Raw genomic sequence first — 22,225 nt, 5'->3', positions numbered from 1 at the left:
CCAGGCCTGATCAAACAGAAGAAACAATATCAACATCAATTGCCAGTATAAAAATTATTAAAATTGGAGAAATCACCTTTATAAAATAAATATTATTTTAACAAAGTATAGTCATGTATCTAACCGAATAAAACTACATGGGCCTCAACATTAGTAAATAAAGACATTAAAGTATATGTGAACCCCTACCAGGGGCGGACTGACAACTCATGGGGCCCCCAGGCAATAGGGGATCATGGGGCCCCTGTGTCCTTGCCCAAACTCAAAAAAGCCTATGAAAAAGGTACCAGGGACATCTCATGGGGCCCCTTACTGACCCCGGGCCCTCGGGCAGTGCCGAGTTTCCAAATGGTCAGTCCGCCCCTGACCCCTACCTTATAAAACAACCCTTTCAGTTTAAAATAGAAATGAAAGACAACACAGTTGTGTGTGTGTATATATATAATATATATTCTTGTTTTTTCTTTTCTTTCTAAGTGATCACAAGACCTCTGTTCTCAGCTGCATAAGGTCCTTGGAGAGCTAGGGGGGGGGAAAAACTGCAGTACACTGAGTTTCCCAGTGAACTGCTGTGCAGGGGGGGTGTATCAACACAGATCTGACTATTGGAGGACAGGCAGGTTGTTCTCCTAGCACAGCCAGAACACTGACCATGCTGGGATGGATGTGCTCTCATGCCTAGCGTGGTCAGCTTGAAATAGGAAAGAGGGAATGGTAGAATCACCAGGGATTTCACACAGAGAAATACAAAGAGAACAGGATAACTGTTTACACAAGTACATAGTACAGCAGACACACATCAGCAATATGAAATGTTGGGGTAACGTGCACTAACCACTTCCACACCACCCTATAGCAGAAATACTGCTACAGTGTGGCACTGGTGTGCAAAATAACGTATATATACGTGATTTTTCAGTTCCGGGTAGGGGGTGTATGCAGGGTGCCATTCGTGGCCTCGGCTGTCAATCACCGGGTCCCAGCCAGTAATTCCCTGCCAGCACCCTGCGATCTCCAAGGATTTCCAATGAGGGAGAGACCTGTATGTAAACAATACAGATCTCTCTCCTGTCAGCTCCTGCACACTGCTTTGTATGGCTCTGCATAGCACAGCCATACAAAGCAGTGTGCTTACAGTGAAACACACACACAGCACAGTTAACCCTTTGATCGCCCCACATGTTAACCCCTTCCTGCCCAGTACCATTAGTACAGTGTCAGTGCTTTTTATTAGCACTGATCACTGTGTTAGTGTCACTGGGGATATCAGTGACACAAAGTCAGTTCCCCCCAGTGTCAGAATGCCAGCTGCAGTCCCGCTATAAGTCGCTGATCGCCGCCTAGTACTAGTAGAAAAAAAAAATTTCAGTATATATACCGCCATTTGTAAATGCTATAACTTTCACATAAACCAATTAATTTACACATATTAGGATTTTTTTTAGCAAAGACATTTAGCAGAATACATTTTGTCCTAAATTTATGACGAAATTAGATTTTTAAAATTTTGTAAATTTGTTTATAGCGCAAAAATAAAAATTCCACAGGTGATAAAATACCACCAAAAAAAAGCCCTACTTGTGGGAAAAAAGGACGTAAATTTCAGTTGGGTGCAGCACTGTATGACTGCGCAATTGTCAGTTAAAATAACGTAGCGCCGCATTGCAAAAAATGGCCTGGTCAGGAAGAGGGGTAAATCCTCTGGAGGACAAGTGGTTAACGTGGTTCTAAAGGCAGAAGGTTTTTCTGCCCTAATGTATTAAGATAACAAGCATTCAGAGTGCAGCTCCCCCCTCAACCCCCCTCATACTTACCTGAGCCCCATCTTGATCAAGCGATATGCATTAGAGGCGCAGCTCTCCCATCAATCACAGTCAAAGAGCCAATGAGGAGAGAGTGGGGGCAGAGCCAAGACACGCACTGTGTGTGAATGGATAATGTTCATTCAAGAGCACTGCTCAGACGCAGGAGACTTGTAATTGGGGGCACTCGGCTAGGGGGAGGAGCCAACCAGCAGGGGACCCAAAAAGAAAAGGATAACCTCTGTGCAAAACCATTACAGCATGTAAGTATAACATGATTGTTATATTAGTTTTATTGACAGCCTTTAGAATCAATTTAAAAAATATGTAAACCCAACATTTCATATTCCTGATATGTGCCTGCTCTACCATGTACATGTATGAAAAAGTATCCTGTTCTGCCAGTTCCTCTGCTTTCCTATTAAAAAATGACCACACAAAGCAGAAGAATACACCATGGTCAATTTTCTGACTATACCAGGAACTCAGCCTGCTCTCCTCCAATAACCAGTCTTGTCCTGACACCTCCCCCCCGCACAGTCTTTCACTGGGCTTCAGTGTGCTGCTGTTTCTCCTATCCTAGCTCTTATGCAGCTGAGAACAGAGGGAATAAGATCACTTATAGAAAAGGGAAAACATGTGATTATAAAGTTTTTTTTATACCTATACACAAATGTATAACACCCTGCTATCCATGTCTAATGTAGGATGTTGAAGCCAACACAAGATGGCAGTATCCTGCAGAACAGCAGCATCCACATGTTCAAGAATAGCCAAGTGGAATTTGTATGCTGCTACAGGACTTTACTGAAGAACAATGCATCTGGAAACTACATTTCCCAGAGGAGCTTACGAGTGGGTGAGGGCATATATAACTCAAAGCCCGGGACACTGAGCAGGACATGAGAAGGGAGAGATCGAGAGAGGAGGAAGTGTGCTGACGGCTGGAGTGTTGGACCAGGCTGCGGAGTCAGGAAGGGAGGAGGAGTGGAAAGAGTCTAATAATCCTCAGTCTTGCCGCACTTCCCAGCAAGCCAATCTGCAAGCAGGAGATCAGACGGGGTGCCGAATCAGGACCGGACAGTCTGTGGGGGCCCACATTTGCAGGGAAAGAGAGACTGCTAAGACCTGTTGGACATTATTAATTGGATGAGAGAGTCCTATACACCAACTAACTAGGAGAACATTGACAACTTCATCACATCTGTTATCTACCTGTATATAGTTCTCCCAGCCGCAATAAGAACACATTTGCATTACAGTCTCATCTTCCAAGCTTAACGAAGGACACACCACTGCAGGCCAGAATACAGCAGCGCCAATTGAAACAACAATTTACCCTACCCAGCTGTACAGGATTTTTACTACTGTTGCTTTTGTCCCTTGTCACCCAGAGAGTAATATGCTGCATTATCTCCTATACTAAAAAGTCAATATATAGTCAGACTTGAGTCTGTATATCATTGGGTTTACCCTCCACTGTGAACTTCCAGGAACACTTATGCCAACTGTTACACTTTACAACTTCAAATCTGTCCTTGTTTAGTGCCTTACATCAGTTCACTACCAACAAGAGGAGAAGTACTTATTAACTATCATCTAGACCAGGGGTCCTTAAACGACAGCCTGCCAAAGCCATTTATCCGGACCACCTGGTCAGCTGGAGAAAAGAAAAGGCGCTGGTTGGCAAATAGCTAGGCTGCTCGCTTGGTCCTCGGCCGCGAGAACCCAGTGAGCGGCAGCTTGGAAGCCCCTGATTTCACCTGCTGCAGCCAGAGGAGCAACAGAAGAGGAGGAGAGCACACCAGACACCAGGTACAGTGCACTGCGGTGTCCAGTGTATTAGTGTACAGTGCATTCTGGTGCCCAGTGCGTAACAATGTACAGTGTATTGCAGTGCGTTACAGAGTACAGTGTATTGCGGTGTCCAGTGTTTTACAGTGTACAGTGCATTGCGGTGTCCAGTGTATCAGAGTACAGTGCACTACAGTGTGCAATGCATTATGGTGTCCAGTGCGTTACAGTGTACAGTGCATGGTGGTGCAAAGTGCGTTACAGTGTACAGTGCATTGCAGTATCCAGTGCATTATGGTGTCCAGTGCGATACAGAACACAGTGCATTGTAAATATTGTATTGTTTTTTCCTGTTTTTTTTGCACTACAAATAAGATATGTGCGGTGTGCACAGGAATTTGTTCATATTTTATTGAAACTATAATCCGGCCCCCCAACAGTGTGAAGGTCCGTGAACTGGCCCAGTTTAAAATGTTTGAGGACTCCTGATCTAGACCTTAGATCATCTTCACAACAATTGGGCCCCGACTAGCGCGCAGAAGACTCCATATCGTTCTTAAAGGGACATTGGTTGATTATATACAAGAGCTCTCTCTATTTCAAATCTAATCCCTGCCATCAGGTTCTGAGGACCCGCAGTGAGCTTACCTGTTTATTGATAGTGGTTCTCACTCACTCAGATTGGAGACAGTGGATTATTTCTGAAAACAGTCCTCCTAACAGTTATTGGTACTTTACTGTGGACGCTGTTACTTTTCCCTAAAGACCACAAGAGTTATTATAACTGCTCCATATGTGAGATGGGGAAACAGCTCTCATTGTTTGAACACTGTTTGTGTGGAAGTAAATTAATGTTTTGACTGACATTCTGCGGTTTAGCCACAAGATGTCACTGTTTTTCTAACACAGCCTCAGACTGCATAGATATTTGTATATTCATGAAGAGGTGGGGTTTTGCACACAGAGTTGGAGAGAACAGGAAGGAGAGAGAGAAGCCATGTTTTGGAGCATGATGAATAAGGGGCTGTGTGAGCTGAGAATCTAATGACATCCAGGTGTGAAAGCGTCCCTCAGTAACCAGAGATTGCTGCCAGGAATGCTGTTGAGATTGCTGCCAGGAAGCTGATGAGATTGCTGCCAGGAATGCTGATGAGATTGCTGTCAGGAAGGCTGATGAGAGCAGAGGAACTAAGCAACATATACGGCAAGACTTCATGCTTGTTGGAGAGACATTTGTTCTGTTCAGAGTCACCAGTGGATACAAAGCAGACCCGGGTCGGTAAGATTGTGCACGCACCTTATTTCAGTGTTGGCGCCTTGAGACTGAGTCCAGGCCTATAGTTAGTTAGTTAGGGTCTCTGTGCAACGTGCAACAGGACCAGTTATGGGAGGGGGAATACTGTAGATTAGTGTAAGATTGTAAGCTGTTGTGCTGCACCGCAGGCTAGCCCATACCGTACACCCATACACTGATTCCTGCTCTTTTAGGGTAATAACAGGTAAGGTGTGGCAGCTTATTTGTGCCCGCCAGTAGGTAAATTACTTCACTTTCTACCTTCATCCATCAGAAGGCGCCGTGCTGTGCAGCACAAGGGACTCAGCCTTTGGGCTGGGTGTATGTAAATTTATTGTATGTTTCCAGCATTTGTGGTTGTGCTTATTTGCCACATCTAAGTAAAATTCTGTTGTGGCAAAAGCTGGTGTTGGGGTTGCTTTCCTCGTTCGTGACTTCGCTGCATTCTGGGGAGCCCACCCCGGTACACGGCTTACACATATACCAATGCAATTTTGTGTTTTTGATCAAGCTACATTCAAATTTGATATCAACTTCATATTGATTTACATAAACTTGTGTGTGAGTCCATTTTACAGTTGTGACATATTCTGGACACAAGAGTACTGTGGTGTCATCAGAGGTTGGGCTTTCAGAAAGAGGCCCAGATTGACAGGAAACCCAAAAGTTACTAAGCAACCCTTAAAGGGGTAGTGCTACAAATGTCTTACCTTTCATTTCTATTTCAAACTGAATGGGTTGTTTTACAAGTTGAGGGTTTACAATCACTTTAAGTACAAGAAACATAATAGTAATATGCTGCATTATCTCCTATACTAAAAACTCAATATATAGTCAGATTGCTTTGTCCTGATTCTGTATTCCACTAGGTTTACCCTCCACTGTGAGCTTATAGGAACTATAACTGTATCTAAATCAATATTTGTACATAGAAGTTTAATATATTTACTAGCAGAAGCTTTTTATTGCGGCAGTACACATTTCCTGTTGTGAATCTCCCCTCTAACGAAAACACATGATCACAATCTATAGTACTCAATTACCAGACATGTGCTCGTTCGTATGAAATATTAAAGTGTTGCTACACCCAGGACCCTGCATTCACTATATATATTCTCCCACAGTACACAGAACATGGAAATGCAATTATTTTAGTAAATAGCAACCTTTTCTCATCAACAGAGTTGTCTTATGACTTCAGCAGAGCACTAGTTAAAGCTTGTAGGAGGAGTTTTCTGTAGGAGGATGGAAATCCCCTGATCTCTGTCTGGACAGTGCTGATTGGCCCTGTGCTGATCACATGCACTCTCCCAAGGAAAAAAAAACCTCTCTAGCAGTATACACTAAACTGAGCATGTGCAGAAAGGCATGGTTCAGTCTGTCTTATCAGCGTGGGCATTTGAACAAGAAGAGGGACAGTAGAAAAAAATCAAACAGCCTTTGTACACAATGCAGAGGATTAACCCTTTAGGTTCCACAGTGAGTATAACAAGCATGCTGTACTGCATATACAGGCTGATTTTACTGTTGTGGGTTTAGTAACACTTTAATATAGATATGTAATGACTAGTGATAAGCACTTGTCAGCAAGGCATAGGTAAAAATGGGAAGACCACAGATGGCCATAGTGGGGAGTAGTCCTTTGCCCTCTGCCGTTTCGAAGTGCAGAGGTCAGGTCTTCTTTAAATTGTGGGGGGTTTTTGACATCTTCTTGGAGTTCATTTTTTTTTTAAAAAAACATTGCAAAAATCATTATTGGTCTACATCAATCATTTTCTTTTTCTTCCTTGCAGTTTTTCTAGCCCCTAGATAGCATATCTTGCGTCTAATATTGATTTTTTTTCATTAGTGAAAACAGGAGATTTTACCTGTAATTTTACTCTGTAGATCAACCAAAGAGGCGTGTATAATGAGCCATTAACGAGCACATTCAGTTTCTGCATACATTTGTATCCTGTGATTACTGTCATTTTTAAGGAATCAAATATTATTAAAATACTACCATATTTTCAGCGTTGTAGATGCGAATTCCACTCCAAAAAGTATTAAACTGCTGAGCCAATTATCTTTTTCGCAGAAGGTCAGAGCTCTCCTGTTAAAATGTTTATTGCAAGGTAATCTGGCAAATTCACATTGTAAGATAGGACTTATAATATATGCTCTGCAATCATAAAGGCTTGTATAAACTGTCCTATTATGACTGCTGCCTCACATTACTAACGTATTCATCTCTCTTGGTGCCTGAAGCAATTCAGCACAACCAAGGGAAACCACATTACCCTCTTATTTATTTATAAACCATTTCCCCAGGACACAGCAAAGTCATACACATAGTTTCCATGGAAACGTACAAAAGACACAAATTACCGGGGGTATTTGTAGTTTATACTGTACGTCTGTGTCTGCACACACAATGGTTCACAGCTGTTGGTGTGCACAGGGAGGACCGAGCATAATTAATAACAGTACAAACAGCAGCAGCATTATATAGAACCCCAAAGCAGCCAATCACAATGCTGTAGGACTTTCAGCTACTTAGAAGGTATAAACTATATAAAGAACTAACTGGTTGCTACAGAGCCCCAACATGACCCATTCGGGAAATAATACATCAACAATCTTGTCTCCAAATATCACCCAACCAGTACTCTCCACTCCTTGCACAACCTCCTGCTCTCTAGCTCACTTGTCTCCTCCTCCCATGCTAGTCTCCAGGACTTCTCTAGAGCTTCCCCATCCTCTGGAACTCTCTACCCCAATGTATCAGACTATCGCCTACTCTGCTCACTTTTAGGTGATGTCCGAAAACCTATCTCTTCAGGGAAGCCTATCCTGCCCTCAGCTAATAATGGAATCTTCTATTCCTCCTACCAGTCCATCCCCCACAGTTATTACCTTTTGTACCACTAGCCCCTCCCTCTTAGATTGTAAGCTCCAAGGAGCAGGGACCTCCTAACCCTCTTGTATTGAACTGTATTGTCTGCTGTTATATTGTAAAGCGCTGAGCAAACTGTTGGCGCTATATAAATCCTGTATAATAATAATACTTTTCTTTTCTTGTAAAGTCCATCCAAAACTTTTTTTTTAGTAATAAGTAGAGAAACTTGAGTTAAGTATTTAGTGCTATCCTGGTCTCCACTCGAGTTATTTTTCCTAACTTAAAGTTGATCTCCAGGTTTACTATGACTTTAGCTTGGCCCAAACAAACTATTTTTTTGACTCCTGCTAAGAGTGTTTTTTAAACTATATGTAGTGTTTGCTATATAAAGTATACAGCGCTATGCTCCAGTCCAGCATCAGGATGGGGACTTCTCATCTTGTTGCTAGAATAAAACTGAGCCAGGGCGAGCACTGTTCAGCCATTCACAGGAAGTTTTGTATTTTTATGATGGAATACAAGGCTTGCTCTGATTGGCTGAGGTGGAGAGGTTAGTGGATGATGTTCTGATCTTCCTGAAGCTCATTGGAACTGAAGAAGTAGCTTGGAGAAACATCTTCAGTAATACACAAGTCCAGCTGAATGTGACCAACTCCAATTTTCTCAACCAGCGATCATTGTAACCTTAGGGTTCCTCCAGAGCACAGGTGTCAAACTGGTGGCCCTCCAGCTGATGCCAAACTACAAGTCCCATGAAGATGGACACTTACAAGCATGACTCCCAAAGGTAGAGGCATGATGGGACTTGTAGTTGTGCAACAGCTGGAGGGCCACCAGGTTGACACCCCTGCTCCAGAAGCTGCTAGGAGTTTGTTGAGCAGCAAGCAATTTCTTCCTCTCTGATAAGCTACCACTGATACCAATGATAGCTTTAGCTGTCCATAAGGGGCATTCTTCCCACTGACTACTATTGTAATAAGGCCTTACAATCCCTGTCCATCAATCTAAGGGGTCACTTTTCGAACACTACAATTTCCACTGTCAACGATTATTTTCTGGCATCATTTTTATTGCTTGTTTTATTTCAATATCATTACTAAAAATAAAGTTGCTGTATAGAGTATCTCTGGATGCTGATATCTTAAATATAACTTAAAATATTCCAAATTATTTTATTTACTGTATGATCTACAGGTTGCTGTTTACACTAAAGTCTTATGGAAAAACTAGGACAGTTGGGGGGTATGGTAAGTGAGCCCACATCACTCTTGAATACCATAGCAGATTGGCGCCACTTCAAGCCTGCAGTATCAGTCTCCCAGGTTTAAACTCTATATTTAGGTGCTGGCAGAGATAGAGCACATCTTGCTCCAAAATATAATATGGCATGCAGATACTGATGTGCACTGTTTTCAACTATAATGTAAGGTAAATGAAAGGGATTCAGCTCAGATCCCAGCCCTTCCATCATGCCCCATCAGCCTTTCACCCACTTCAGTTGTAGCGGTAGTGGTCCTACTTCACCCTTGGTTTGTCTTTTAGTTTAGCTTTCTGGACTGATTTTTTTGTCGCAAGCAAAAAGCTTAAAGTGAGCATAACTAGGCTACTTAAAGGCTATTTTGTGCAAGTTCAAAAGTGAGACGTATAGTATAAAAGCCCAATCATGCATTTTTGGCCCCCTAGACATTTAAATGAGAGCACCTGAAAAACATGCATAAACATGTTTTCCAGGGCTCCCATTAAGGTCTATGAGATGATTCTGCACCAAAGAAGCTCCTGTACTTTTACAAGTGACAAGTGATGATAAGCTCAGGTGTGAATGGGCCCATTAGGAATATTGGGATTTTTCATCACAATTATGACAAATCACGGCTTGAACTATCTTGCTTTGCATGTAATGAGTCTATCTCATACAGTCAGGTCCATAAATATTGGGACATCGACACAATTCTAACATTTTTGGCTCTATACACCACCACAATGGATTTGAAATGAAACAAACAAGATGTGCTTTAACTGCAGACTGTCAGCTTTAAGTTGAGGGTATTTACATCCAAATCAGGTGAACGGTGTAGGAATTACAACAGTTTGTATATGTGCCTCCCACTTTTTAAGGGACCAAAAGTTATGGGACAGAATAATAATCATAAATCAAACTTTCACTTTTTAACACTTGGTTGCAAATCCTTTGCAGTCAATTACAGCCTGAAGTCTGGAATGCATAGACATCACCAGACGCTGGGTTTCATCCCTGGAGATGCTCTGCTAGGCCTCTACTGCAACTGTCTTCAGTTCCTGCTTGTTCTTGGGGCATTTTCCCTTCAGTTTTGTCTTCAGCAAGTGAAATGCATGCTCAATCGGATTCAGGTCAGGTGATTGACTTGGCCATTGCATAACATTCCACTTCTTTCCCTTAAAAAACTCTTTGGTTGCTTTTGCAGTATGCTTTGGGTCATTGTCCATCTGCACTGTGAAGCGGCGTCCAATGAGTTCTGAAGCTTTTGACTGAATATGAGCAGAAAATATTGCCCGAAACACTTCAAAATTCATCCTGCTGCTTTTGTCAGCAGTCACATCATCAATAAATACAAGAGAACCAGTTCTATTGGCAGCCATACATGCCCACGCCATGACACTACCACCACCATGCTTCACTGATGAGGTGGTATGCTTAGGATCATGAGCAGTTCCTTTCCTTCTCCATACTCTTCTCTTCCCATCACTCTGGTACAAGTTGATCTTGGTCTCATCTGTCCATAGGATGTTGTTCCAGAACTGTGAAGGCTTTTTTACATGTCGTTTGGCAAACTCTAATCTGGCCTTCCTGTTTTTGAGGCTCACCATTGGTTTACATCTTGTAGTGAACCCTCTGTATTCACTCTGGTGAAGTCTTCTCTTGATTGTTGACTTTGACACACATACACCTACCTCCTGGAGAGTGTTCTTGATCTGGCCAACTGTTATGAAGGGTGTTTTCTTCACCAGGGAAAGAATTCTTCGGTCATCCACCACAGTTGTTTTCTGTGGTCTTCCGGGTCTTTTGGTGTTGCTGAGCTCACCGATGCGTTCCTTCTTTTTAAGAATGTTCCAAACAGTTGTTTTGGCCATGCCTAATGTTTTTGCTATCTTTATGATGGGTTTGTTTTGTTTTTTCAGCCTAAAGATGGCTTGCTTCACTGATAGTGACAGCTCTTTGGATCTCATCTTGAGAGTTGACAGCAACAGATTCCAAATGCAAATAGCACACTTGAAATGAACTCTGGACCTTTTATCTGCTGATTGTAATTGGGATAATGAGGGAATGACACACACCTGGCCATGGAACAGCTGAGAAGCCAATTGTCCCATTACTTTTGGCCCCTTAACAAGTGGGAGGCACATATGCAAATTGTTGTAATTCCTACACCGTTCACCTGATTTGTATGTAAATACCCTCAAATTAAAGCTGACAGTCTGCAGTTAAAGCACATCTTGTTTGTTTCATTTCAAATCCATTGTGGTGGTGTATAGAGCCAAAAATTTTAGAATTGTGTCGATGTCCCAATATATATGGACCTGACTGTATATTAGTTTCACCTTTTAAGTTTCATTACTGAAATAAATGAACTTTTGCACGATACTCTAATTTTTCGAGTTTCACCTGTATAATCTGTCCCTCATGAACAACAGGTATGAACTGCTCACTTTTACTTTAGTTAGCTAATATTTTCATTGACATACTCACCATGTGTGTAAAAGGGGCTTTTCTGCAATGTGAACAAGTAATTAGCTTATTTTAATTTCCCTACTGGTGGAACCATTGAATTTAATCTGTCATTGCTGTTGACAAAAGAACATCTCATTGTAATGCCTTTCCTTTGTCTAAGCCAATCTTCCGTCTCTATAAACCTCATTAATGTCTTAAGACCTTCTCTCTGCTTTATTTCTCAGACTCTCTTCCAGCAGTGCACAGGAGGCCAGAACTCCTGGAATTGCAATTACATTCATTGGCTATTCCACACTTAGCCAGCTAAACAATTTTAAATTCTCTTGGGCAAGCATTTTAAATTAAAACACCATACTCCAAGCTTTCACCTTCATCCAAACATACCAACAAGCTATTTCAGTCATGAGCAAAGATGGTGATGTGTACAGTACAGTTATCCATAGTAACTAATCAAATTTCATTTTTAGAATTCAAGTTGTTTGCTATGAGTTACTCCCTAGAGCAACCATTGTTGGGCTTTTTAAGGGTTTCCATAACGCTAAATTATTTTCTCTGTTTTGGGTGGGCACTGGTGTGCCCAAAATTTACCTTTGACCTTCTTATGTCTCTTGGAAACCTTCCTTCAATAGCAACACTCATTCATGCCATTCCTCTGCAGTGCATGCTGTATTGTGTCAAGGGAGAACATCACCCCAATTTGGCTTTCTTTTTCTTTAGCTAACTGCAGTGAACTTGCATTGTGATTTTTTTCAACCCTTCTCATCAGAAGACGCTCCTGTTGAGGTGTTACCGTCCGTGGATGGCCTGGATGTCTCTGTGAGATGGTTGCAGTTCCATCTTTGTAAAATTTTTGTATCACTTTTGCTACAGTATTCTGACTAATAAGTAAAGCTTTGCTGATCTTCTTGCAGCCTTCACCTTTCTTGTGTAAATAAATTATTTTCTTTCTCGGGCCTTGTGACTTTTCTCTTCCACGTGGTGCCTTTTATAATCAACTGTCTGCTGGATGCCTGTTTAATGTAAAATTAGACTCATCTGTAGTTGAATGCTTGTTAATTAGGATTTTGTTGTCTAAAATTTAGCTTTGTTCCTAAGACTTTCATTGGGGTGTGTTCATTTTTGCAACATGGTCTTTAATGAATTTGTTAGGAAAAATACTTTTTTTTGTGTGTGTGCAAATTAGCAAATCTTGTTTGCCATGAATGGCCCGCATTTATGGGAGTACTTTGTAGTAGTGTCCCATAGAAAATGCTGATTCTGAAAAGAAAGTAAAGGTTTTCGGACAAATCTGTTGGGGAGTACTAATTTATGCTGAGCACTGTATATATGAAAATCGATCAATCCTGATGTACCGGGGTGTCATCCTGAGTGCCAGCCATCCCTGCCTTAATTTTGATCTGTGGCAGCCTTCAGGTCTGAGCACCGGGTGGAGCTGTAATGAAGGAAGGTAGAAGTGTCCTTACATATGTTTTCCTATTTAGTAAGAGACATGGTGAGTTTTTAGATGCTGGAATTTTTTTTGTCATAATTTTTTGGAAAATTAAGAAATTTAAAAAAAATGTTCACAATTTTTTTCTTACATACAGTCACCAGTGCAGTACAGCTTCATCATATAACTTGTGTGACAGTGATCCGGGACACTGACTGGTGACAGTATGTAAAAAAAATCAAAACTTTTTTTAAAAACTTTTTTATTTTTTTTAATTACATTTATTTTATAATTTTTTTTTTTTTTTGTATGCATTATGATTGCTTATACCAGTAAATTTCACTGGTATAAGCAACCATTTTTACTGGATGAAATGGATTAATTCACTGTGTATTTGTGTAATTAGCTGTGATTGGCCTCAGCTAATCACAGGGTACAGATGGGTTGTAATTAGCCTTGCCTGTACCATGTGATCACTGTGACCAATCACAGTTAGCAACACAATTGTACACAATGAATGGCATGAATAAAAGCCATTCATTGTTTACAATTGTCATGTGATCTGCTATGATTGGTCACAGAGATCACATGGTACTAGCAGTGGTCCAGTACAGTGATCTGTTATCGGTTGTGTCCAGTGGACACAGCCGGTAACAGATCTCACTGCAGATGAAAGTCCCGTCTGGCTGTAATTTGACAATAGGCTGGGCGGGAAAGGGTTAATATGTACAATCTGGAGAAAAGAAGGGAAAGGGGAGAGATGATTTAAACCTTTTAATACATCAAGGGAGTGAATAAGGTGCAAGAGGGCAGGATTTTCAATATGAAACCAAGATCAAGAACACAGAGACATGACCTCAAACTAACAGGAGGAAAGCTCAAAACTAATCTTTGAAAGTATTATTTTACAGAAAGAGTAGTTGATGCTTGGAATAGACTTCTAGCAGAGGTAGTGAGCCAGTCAACAGTAAGTGGCTTCAAACATGTTTGGTACAAACAGAGATTTACGCTCTAAACTATACAAGTTATCTAAAAAACAAAAAAAAAAAAAAGGGCAGACTTGATGGATCTGGTCTTTTTCTGCTGCCACTATTCTATGTTTCTATGTGTCTACAGTTACATATCATGCATGCATCATAAAAAATTATTTCTACAATTTCCAATCAACTGAATAAGCTAAAAAAAATATTGGTTGCATTAGGTTATCAAATCTATATTTTTCATCACAAGTCTATGTATGACAACATAAAAAAGTGTATATTTTAAAGTGGGCCTTTCAGTAACTTTTCAAGTCTGCATGCAGACATTTCTAATAGGTCATAAAATACAGTGACACTAAATTGTATCAGTAAGAATCAGTCCTTGAGCTCCAGTCATTGACTTTGCCCAGACTAAACTATGACTTTAGTTTTATTTATTTTATGTATTTATTTTGTAGTTTCCCTGAAGTGAATACATTATATATAACAGCCTCTAGTGTAGTTCTTTATGCAGCTGACTCCCATGCAGATTACTTATGTGGAATAAAATAGCCTTGAGGCACCATGTATCTGTATGAAGCCCAATCAATGCTGAACCTGTCGGCACACACTGATAGCATTCAGAAAGCCTCTAAATCACTGCACAATCGCCAAGATGCTCTGACAGCTCTGTCTATGCATATTGACTTCTTACAGCTTTATTGACCTGCCCATAACAATGAAGAACATCGCATCACACAGGGTGATGGCACACTAGACCTGTCAGCCATCAGCAGGCTTTTGCTTGTAATTGTTGCTGTAACTTTGTTCAGGTGGTAAGTTTGTATTTTTGTAATTAAAAATATTAAAGGAGTCATCAACAAAGAAAGCAAGGCTGAGTAATTTTAAAGAGGCTTCCTAAAGAAATATAAGTTCAATTAAAGGTTATGATTTGATTCTTAATCTTCCTCTATTGTAATTAAAATAGTGTCATTTCTATTTTATATAGGTTTTTTATTGTATTTCCAAGAAACTGCCTGGATAAAACGCTGGAGGACATGTCGTTCTGAGGTTGATAGCAGATTTTATGGGTTTCTTCCTTTATGTAAACTATGAGGTGTAGTTTATATGCAAAAGAAGCAGTAAAGAAAAATATAGCAAGTGGACTATAACCATTCAAAAGAATACCAAAGGTGGCTCATCTGACATCTACAGTTTTATTAGTTTAAAGGGGCTCTAAAAATAAAATGTACGGGGGGGGCAAATCTAATTTCCCTTTGCTGTACTAGAACAGTGAGCAGTGAGCAATTTAATTTTTACATTTTTTTTACTGGACATGTTTAATAGCAAAAAGTAAAAAATATTGTTTTTTCTCAAAATTGTCGGCCTTTATGTTTATAGAGCAAATAAAGAAAAAAAATGTTGCATGACCGCGCAGTTGTCAATTAAAGTAACGCAGCGCCATATCGCAAAAAAGCGCCTGGTCAGGAAGGGGGGTAAATTCTCTGGAGGGCAAGTGGTTAAAAAATAAATACATATTTAATGCTGAACACAAACAAAAACATATAGATGACAGGTGGAACATTTTTGATACAGTGATGGAATCGAATTTGCTATCAAACGGTCATTTCTATTTTTAAATGATTTTTTTCTTTTGATTTTCTAACCATCTGTCTCCAGCTTTAGATAATGTTACAGCTTGCATAAATAAATTAATTTTCAGGTAGTAACACTTGCAGACTTCGATGAAATGGAGAACAGTAGACAATCACTGGTGTAAGTTTTTGGTATCTCCAGAGGTTATCAAAATATAAATCTGAGCAGCGTGCAGCACAGTGGCTAAATGGTTAGCACTTCCACCGGGCAGGACCAGGGTTGTTGATTCAAATCCCAACCACGGCATCATCTTCCTGGAGTTTGCATGTTCTCCCTGTGCCTGTGTGGGTTTCCTCCCATACTGCAAAGACATGCTAGTATGTGTATGATTGAATGTAAGTTAGGGACCTTAGATTGTACGCCCCTTGAGGGTTAGGGACTGATGTGAATGTATAATATATATGTAAAGCGCTGCGTATATTGACAGTGCTATATAAGTACCTAAAATAAAGAACACCATTTTCAAAGTGAGTAAGACCTTTTGAGTGTGTTTATTAGAAACATGTTGGAGGTAGAAGACTAAATAAAATTGCCCATTGTGGTCAAAAGAGAAAATACAGTATAATGAATAATAGACATTTGCTTCATTACAAATCAAAACTCGAATAAAATTTGTATTTGGAGATTCAGATGTATGTATAAAAAATATGGACATAATGAATGATTTTCAATCTTCCAAAATAACTTCCCAAAATACACATCTATTTGAAACAATGAATATATGAAATGAATTCAAATATACAAAACAAACTCTGAAAATAAATTATTCTAACATAACAAATATGATGAAATGAAATGGTTGTCTTTTTCATTGTGCACATCTCTAATATAATAAAGGTTTATGTATTAAAGCTGTTTACAAAGTTTTAAATACAGCTAAATGTACTCTAAAAATGCAATTAATGTAAATAGGCTTTTCAGTACATTGAACTCAAATTAAAATGCAAGTCATTTCAGTTTTGAAACCTTAAGCAGTAGATTTTTGACCACATCTGCAGTGTACATCCATTCCATATAGAATGGCTTCCTTCATGCATCTATAAAGAGCCTGTAGGATATGAAGATGGGAGATTTTGTGAAGCTCAGCAGAGCAAGAAGGTCCTATCCTGGGGAAATAAGATATCAGGACACACTTTGTAGCTGACATTTCATATGTCAGGCATGTAGTATCACTTAGTAATAGGCTCTTGATTTTAAATTGTACAAACCTACTAAGCAGGTTTCTCCATTGTTTGTGATGTAATAGTGGTGGGAATTTAGAATGCCCCCTTCAATTACTGAGGAATGTCCTGCTGAGTCTGCATATCCCATCCTACACTCAAGAGACTCAGCACTGCAAGCCCCATAAAAGTTGAGATAAAATGATTTATTATATTGCTTTTGTCTACACACGGCTAGAGAGCAGAAGCCAGCATGGGAGAAGTACTTTTTAAATTAAAACTGAATTTTATCTTTCAAATATCAGTATAGGTTTCCATCAATGTTTTGGACTTATATAATGTTTTCTTAAGCTGTAGGTTACATATGACACAAGCGCATGAATACACACAAATATTAGTGGGACCAATCAGAAATTATTATTATTATTATACAGTATTTATAAAGCGCCAATAGTTCGCTCAGCGCTGTACATTACAAAGGGGGACAGAACATGTGACAGAACAATACCAATACAATGCAAAACATGAGGGGATTGAGGGCCCTGCTCTTTCGAGCTTACAATCTAGGAGGGAGGGGATGGTGGCACAGGAGGAGATAGCTGTGGGAGATGGAGTGGTAGGAAGAGTGGAGGAGGTCGGCAAGTTAGCAGGGTGGGGGTAGGCTTCCCTGAAGAGATGGGTTTTCAGGGTGCGCCTAAAGGAGAGGAGAGTAGGTGATAATCTGATGGGTTGGGGCAGGAAGTTCCAGAGGATGGGTGACACCCTGGAGAAGTCCTGGAGGCGGGCATGGGAGGAGGAGACCATCAAGTTACACAACACAAAAAAAAATCATAAGTGACTAAAACAAATGGTGTCAAGGAAGAAGGCCTTAGATATCAAATAAATACATAACTAAACTGTAATTACTACTTTAAACATTATGGTTCAAACTTGGGTCATGAACTCATCAGAACCTTCTTCGTAGCTAAAACAAAGAAGCTAAGAATGTTTTATGACATGACCCTTTGGGAACATATGTCAAAGGTTGTCCTGCACCTCATTTATTGTCTAGGTATAATGTGATATGTCATACTTGGTCATTTATTATAAATTAGATATGGTGACATGCTACTAACATCTAACAATGTTGACCAACCACATTTGTGCCTCCAACACACTATAAATAGCAACTGTTGGCAAGTCCTCCTCTGCACTGGTCCATGCACGTGTATGATGTGAATAAACACTTCTTTTGTTCACCATAAGAGTTTGGTCTGATTGAAATTCCACAGCAGGGAAAATATAAAAAAATGTAGAAAACATCATAGTAGTGGGACAGAGATATACAAATATACTGCCACAGCAGCCAGTTCATTATTTGTTATATTTTGTACTTGGTAGGTTCCTGTGCACTCCCTTCTGTTTGTCAGTTAGTATAGATCCTAGCTACATGCTCCCAGCCTCCCCATGCTTTCCAGTTAGTTATCAAGGTCCAACCTTTCCTCAGGGCTTGTGCTGCTCCATGTGCTGGCATCCATCTTAGGTCTGCAAAGCATTGTGGGATCCTTTATACTTTCAGCCCTCTGCGGCTCTTCCCAGGAGGTGGCGGCTTATCACATTTAAGTCTGCTGTTTGCAGCTGTCCATTGCATTCGTGTCCTGTCTGTTGCTTGCACAGCAGCAAGATCCTGTTTAGTTAACTCTTTGCTCTCCTGGATACCGACTCGGCTTTGGCTAAGACTCCTCCTGGCTTCTGACCCCGGCTCTGGCGACCATTCTTCCTGGCTTCTGACCCCAGCTTTGGCTACGAGTCCCACTGGTTCTAAACTTGATTATCCTGGAAGACGATCTCGGCAGGAGAACTTCTGTCCTACCAAGTCATCCGCTGTTGCTGTCGGACTTACATAGACTCTTGCCTTGTTTCTGTGTAAATAAACCTATCTTGTGTGTCTGGCTCCTCGCTCCCTGACATTAGTTTTGCTGTCAACAAGCTTACATTTGCTGTGTTAGGTGTGTTTTAGAGGGTATCCAAACTTTGTAATAGCGAAGTCTTTTCATCTGCAAGAAATATCCATAAATAATTTCTTTGTAACTACACTGGATTTTACTTTCTTACCTTCTTGCTGATTTAATGCTGCCTGTGGATCCTGTCAAGTCAGCAAGTTGCCATATTGTTCATACAGACTAGGGCTCAGAAGGTATGTCTTTTGCATAAAGTGACAAGAACAATAAATAAGCTGACTACAATGTCACAGTACTCATACCGTAGTCATATAATGGATGCATTAGGGAGCTGGGCTCTAGAAAAATTATCTGTGACACAATATTGAGAAGGCATCCATATTACCACGGCACCACAATCATAAAACTATATGAGTCAGTATATTTGTTTGGAAGATACATAGGAATCAAAAGCATGAGCCCTTTTAAAGCTTCTCAGTAATGTCACAAGATGGCTTTGGTAGACCACTGAAAAAGGCCCTTATAGACACTCTCCAGTCAGAATTGAAAATGAAGCTCTGAGGAGAACACAGGAAATACATACTAAATGTTTAGAGTTTCAGTTTTTTCATGTATGCAGTGGTAGTCCAATGATCCATCCAACTCTATTTGTAGGTTACCTGATGATTTGGGAAAATAATATACTTACCATTTTGCAATAGAGAGGTATTTCTAAACACACCCACTCTAGTTGTCCTGTTGTCCATTACATACAGAGAACTTGATGCATCCAAATATTAGTGCTGGGTTTTGTGAATTCCTTCATCCATCAAATCTGCTTTGGAAGGTGAAAGTGGCTATGCTAGTAAAGTAAGGTTGGTCATAGGTGGTTAATTTGTTTTATCAACCAGCAGGCTAAAAAAAAAAATTCCCCCATCATCATAGGCAAAGTGGATGGGGGAATCCTCCCTACAGTGCTATTGTATTCTGACATCAGAGACTCCTCCACTGTCAGAACAGACTGATCAACTATACAGCTTATTAGGTGCAATTCACCAATCAATTTAAAATTTTCCAGTGTTCCTGTTTGAGAAAAGCCAATCATTAGATTTACTTCTCTCGAGCAGAAACAGCCATGGATGGATCAAAATGTATTTGGTCCTTATTGAACTGGACAATTTTTGATCCGTCTATGGCCAGCTTAAAGCAGAACTCCAGTTAATGTTTTCTTTTTTATTGGCTGATTATTTTTTCCAGGGGTAATGCCTAAGTTCATACTCACCTGACCTGCTGATTCTATGGTCCACAGTCAGCGGTGGACTGCTCTTGTCTGTTGAACACGCATTGAGCATGCTGATGTCAGGAACAGTCCATTGATAAGACCGCTGAACCAGCAGGGGCTGGAGCCAAAAGGACCGGTTTTGTGCAGGGAGGATCAGTGGGTCTGGTGGGTACTGTATACCTTCGGTGTCCTTTCCCCTAGAACAGCCCCACAGCACGGGCAGAAAGTTTTTTCCCTGGATTTCTTCTTTAAATCTGTTCAATAAACTTTTCCTTCTCAAGAAAACATTGCATGTTGAAGATTCTGCTGTATCCAACACTTCTGGGAGTCTTCCTGACCTCGCACTCTGTTTAGTGGTTGTATCTGGTGGTCCTTATGTCACTACTGCATACTGTAGCTCAGTGTTTTTTTAAACTATGGGTCAGTACTAGATCACAAACATGTCATGATGGGTTGTCACATGACTAGTAAATGTAGCTACGTTTTTCCAAGCACAAAATGAGTGGGAAATTATATAGTATATTTTATCTTTGCTTAACCACTTGCCAACCACCCGCCCGCACTATACTCTGGGCGAGCATCAGCTATAGGCAAAGCGATGTACTGGTACATTGCTGCCCAATTCCAGGTTTAGGGTGCGTGCATGCGCACCCCCAGCCCGCCACCTGCTGTGATTGCACACAGTGGGAGCCTGTCAGCAAGTCCCAGCCAATGATTTACGTCTGGGACCTGCTGATTGGTGGTGTACAATCACAGCCCAGAGCTCTTGTGTTGGTAAACAACACAAAGCTCTGAACCAATGGAGCGATTTGTCAGTTTCTCAGAAACCGAGAGGTCAGTTGGTAAAAGCAGCACACTGTACACACATTACACATAGTTAGGCACATATTTTAACCCCTTGATTGCTCTAGATGTTAACCCCTTCCCAGCCAATGTCATTAGTACAGTGACAGTATATAGTATCACTGATCACTGTATTAATGTCACTAGTGATGTCAGTGTCAGTTATTCAGTTCCCCCCAGCATCAGTTAGTGTCAGATTGCCCTCTGCCATATCGCAGTCCCGTTATAAGTTTCTGATTAGTAGTATAAACAAATATAAATTCCAGTATACATGCCATAGTTTGTAGGTGCTATAACTTTCACACAAACCAATCAATATACACTTTTTTTTTCTAATCAAAAACATGTAGCATAATACAATTTGGCCAACATTTATGAAGAAATGTAATTTTTCATTAGTATAGTGACAGTGTATAGCAGTGTTTCTGAACCAGGGTTCCGTAGAACCCCAGGGTTCCTTCTATGGTTGCTAGGGGTTCCTTGAGCTTAGAGCAATGGTGGATTGATCTTCCATATTTACTGATCACCAAGGGGGTAATTTTCCACTGCTTCTAAACTGACCACTAATGTTAGAATGGACACTAAGTATGCCATGTTACTTATTCTTATATTTAAAATGTTCTTTGGCTTGTTAATCATGCTAATGTATCATGAGCTGTAGACATCATTCTTTTTTAGCAGGGCTTCCCCAAAGACCTGTCAAATATTTCAAGGGTTCCTCAGGGGTAAAAAGGTTGAGGTAGAGGCTGGTGTATAGTATTATCACTGATCACCGGTGATGTCAGTGTCAGTTAGTCAGTTCCCCAGTGTCAGTTAGTGTCAGATTATCCGCCGCAGTATCGCAGTCCCGTTATAAGTCGCTAATCGCCGCCATTAGTGATTAAATAAAAAATAAAAATTCCAGTATATATACTATAGTTTGTAAAAGATATAACTTTCACACAAACCAATCAATATACATTTATTGGAATTTTTTATCAAAAACATATAGCAGAATACACTTTGACCAAAATTTATGAAAAAAATGATTATTTCTATTTGTTTATTAAATAGGATTTATAGCAGAAAGTAAAAAATATTGTTTTGTTTTTTTAATTTTTGGTCTTTTTTCGTTTATAGCACAAAAAAATAAAAAAAAACAGTAGTAATTACATACCACCAAAAAGAAAGCTCTATTTGTGGGAAAAAATTATCTAAATTTCGTTTGGGTACAGTGTCGCATGACCACACAATCGCCAGAAAAAGTAGCACAGTGTTAATTAGCAAAAAATGGCCTGCTCATAAACGGGGTAAAATCTTCAATATCTTAAATAGTTAAACTGTGTATAATTGCAATCTGAGACATAGGCTGTAAACAATACAGTTAATATATCACAGAGAGTGTTCATTCCTATGGAGTAAAAAGGTAATGGAGTACTAGAGTGTGTACAGAGAGATTTACACAGGCAAAGTGTAGTGGCCCCAATCCTAGTGAAAAATGTAACAAAATGTATTTCTCTTGGT

General features: G+C 40.1%; 1 pseudogene; it reads left to right on the top strand.

Annotated features, from left to right (window-relative positions):
• Nucleotides 1-22,225, top strand: part of LOC149457926 (uncharacterized) — a 123,061-nt pseudogene that overhangs the window by 6,283 nt on the left and 94,553 nt on the right.

This window comes from Staurois parvus, unplaced genomic scaffold (assembly GCF_062004578.1).
Source record: "Staurois parvus isolate SC_StPar_1 unplaced genomic scaffold, SC_StPar_1.0 ptg000299l, whole genome shotgun sequence".
NCBI lineage: Eukaryota > Metazoa > Chordata > Amphibia > Anura > Ranidae > Staurois > Staurois parvus.
This window is presented reverse-complemented; position numbering and strand designations above follow the sequence as displayed.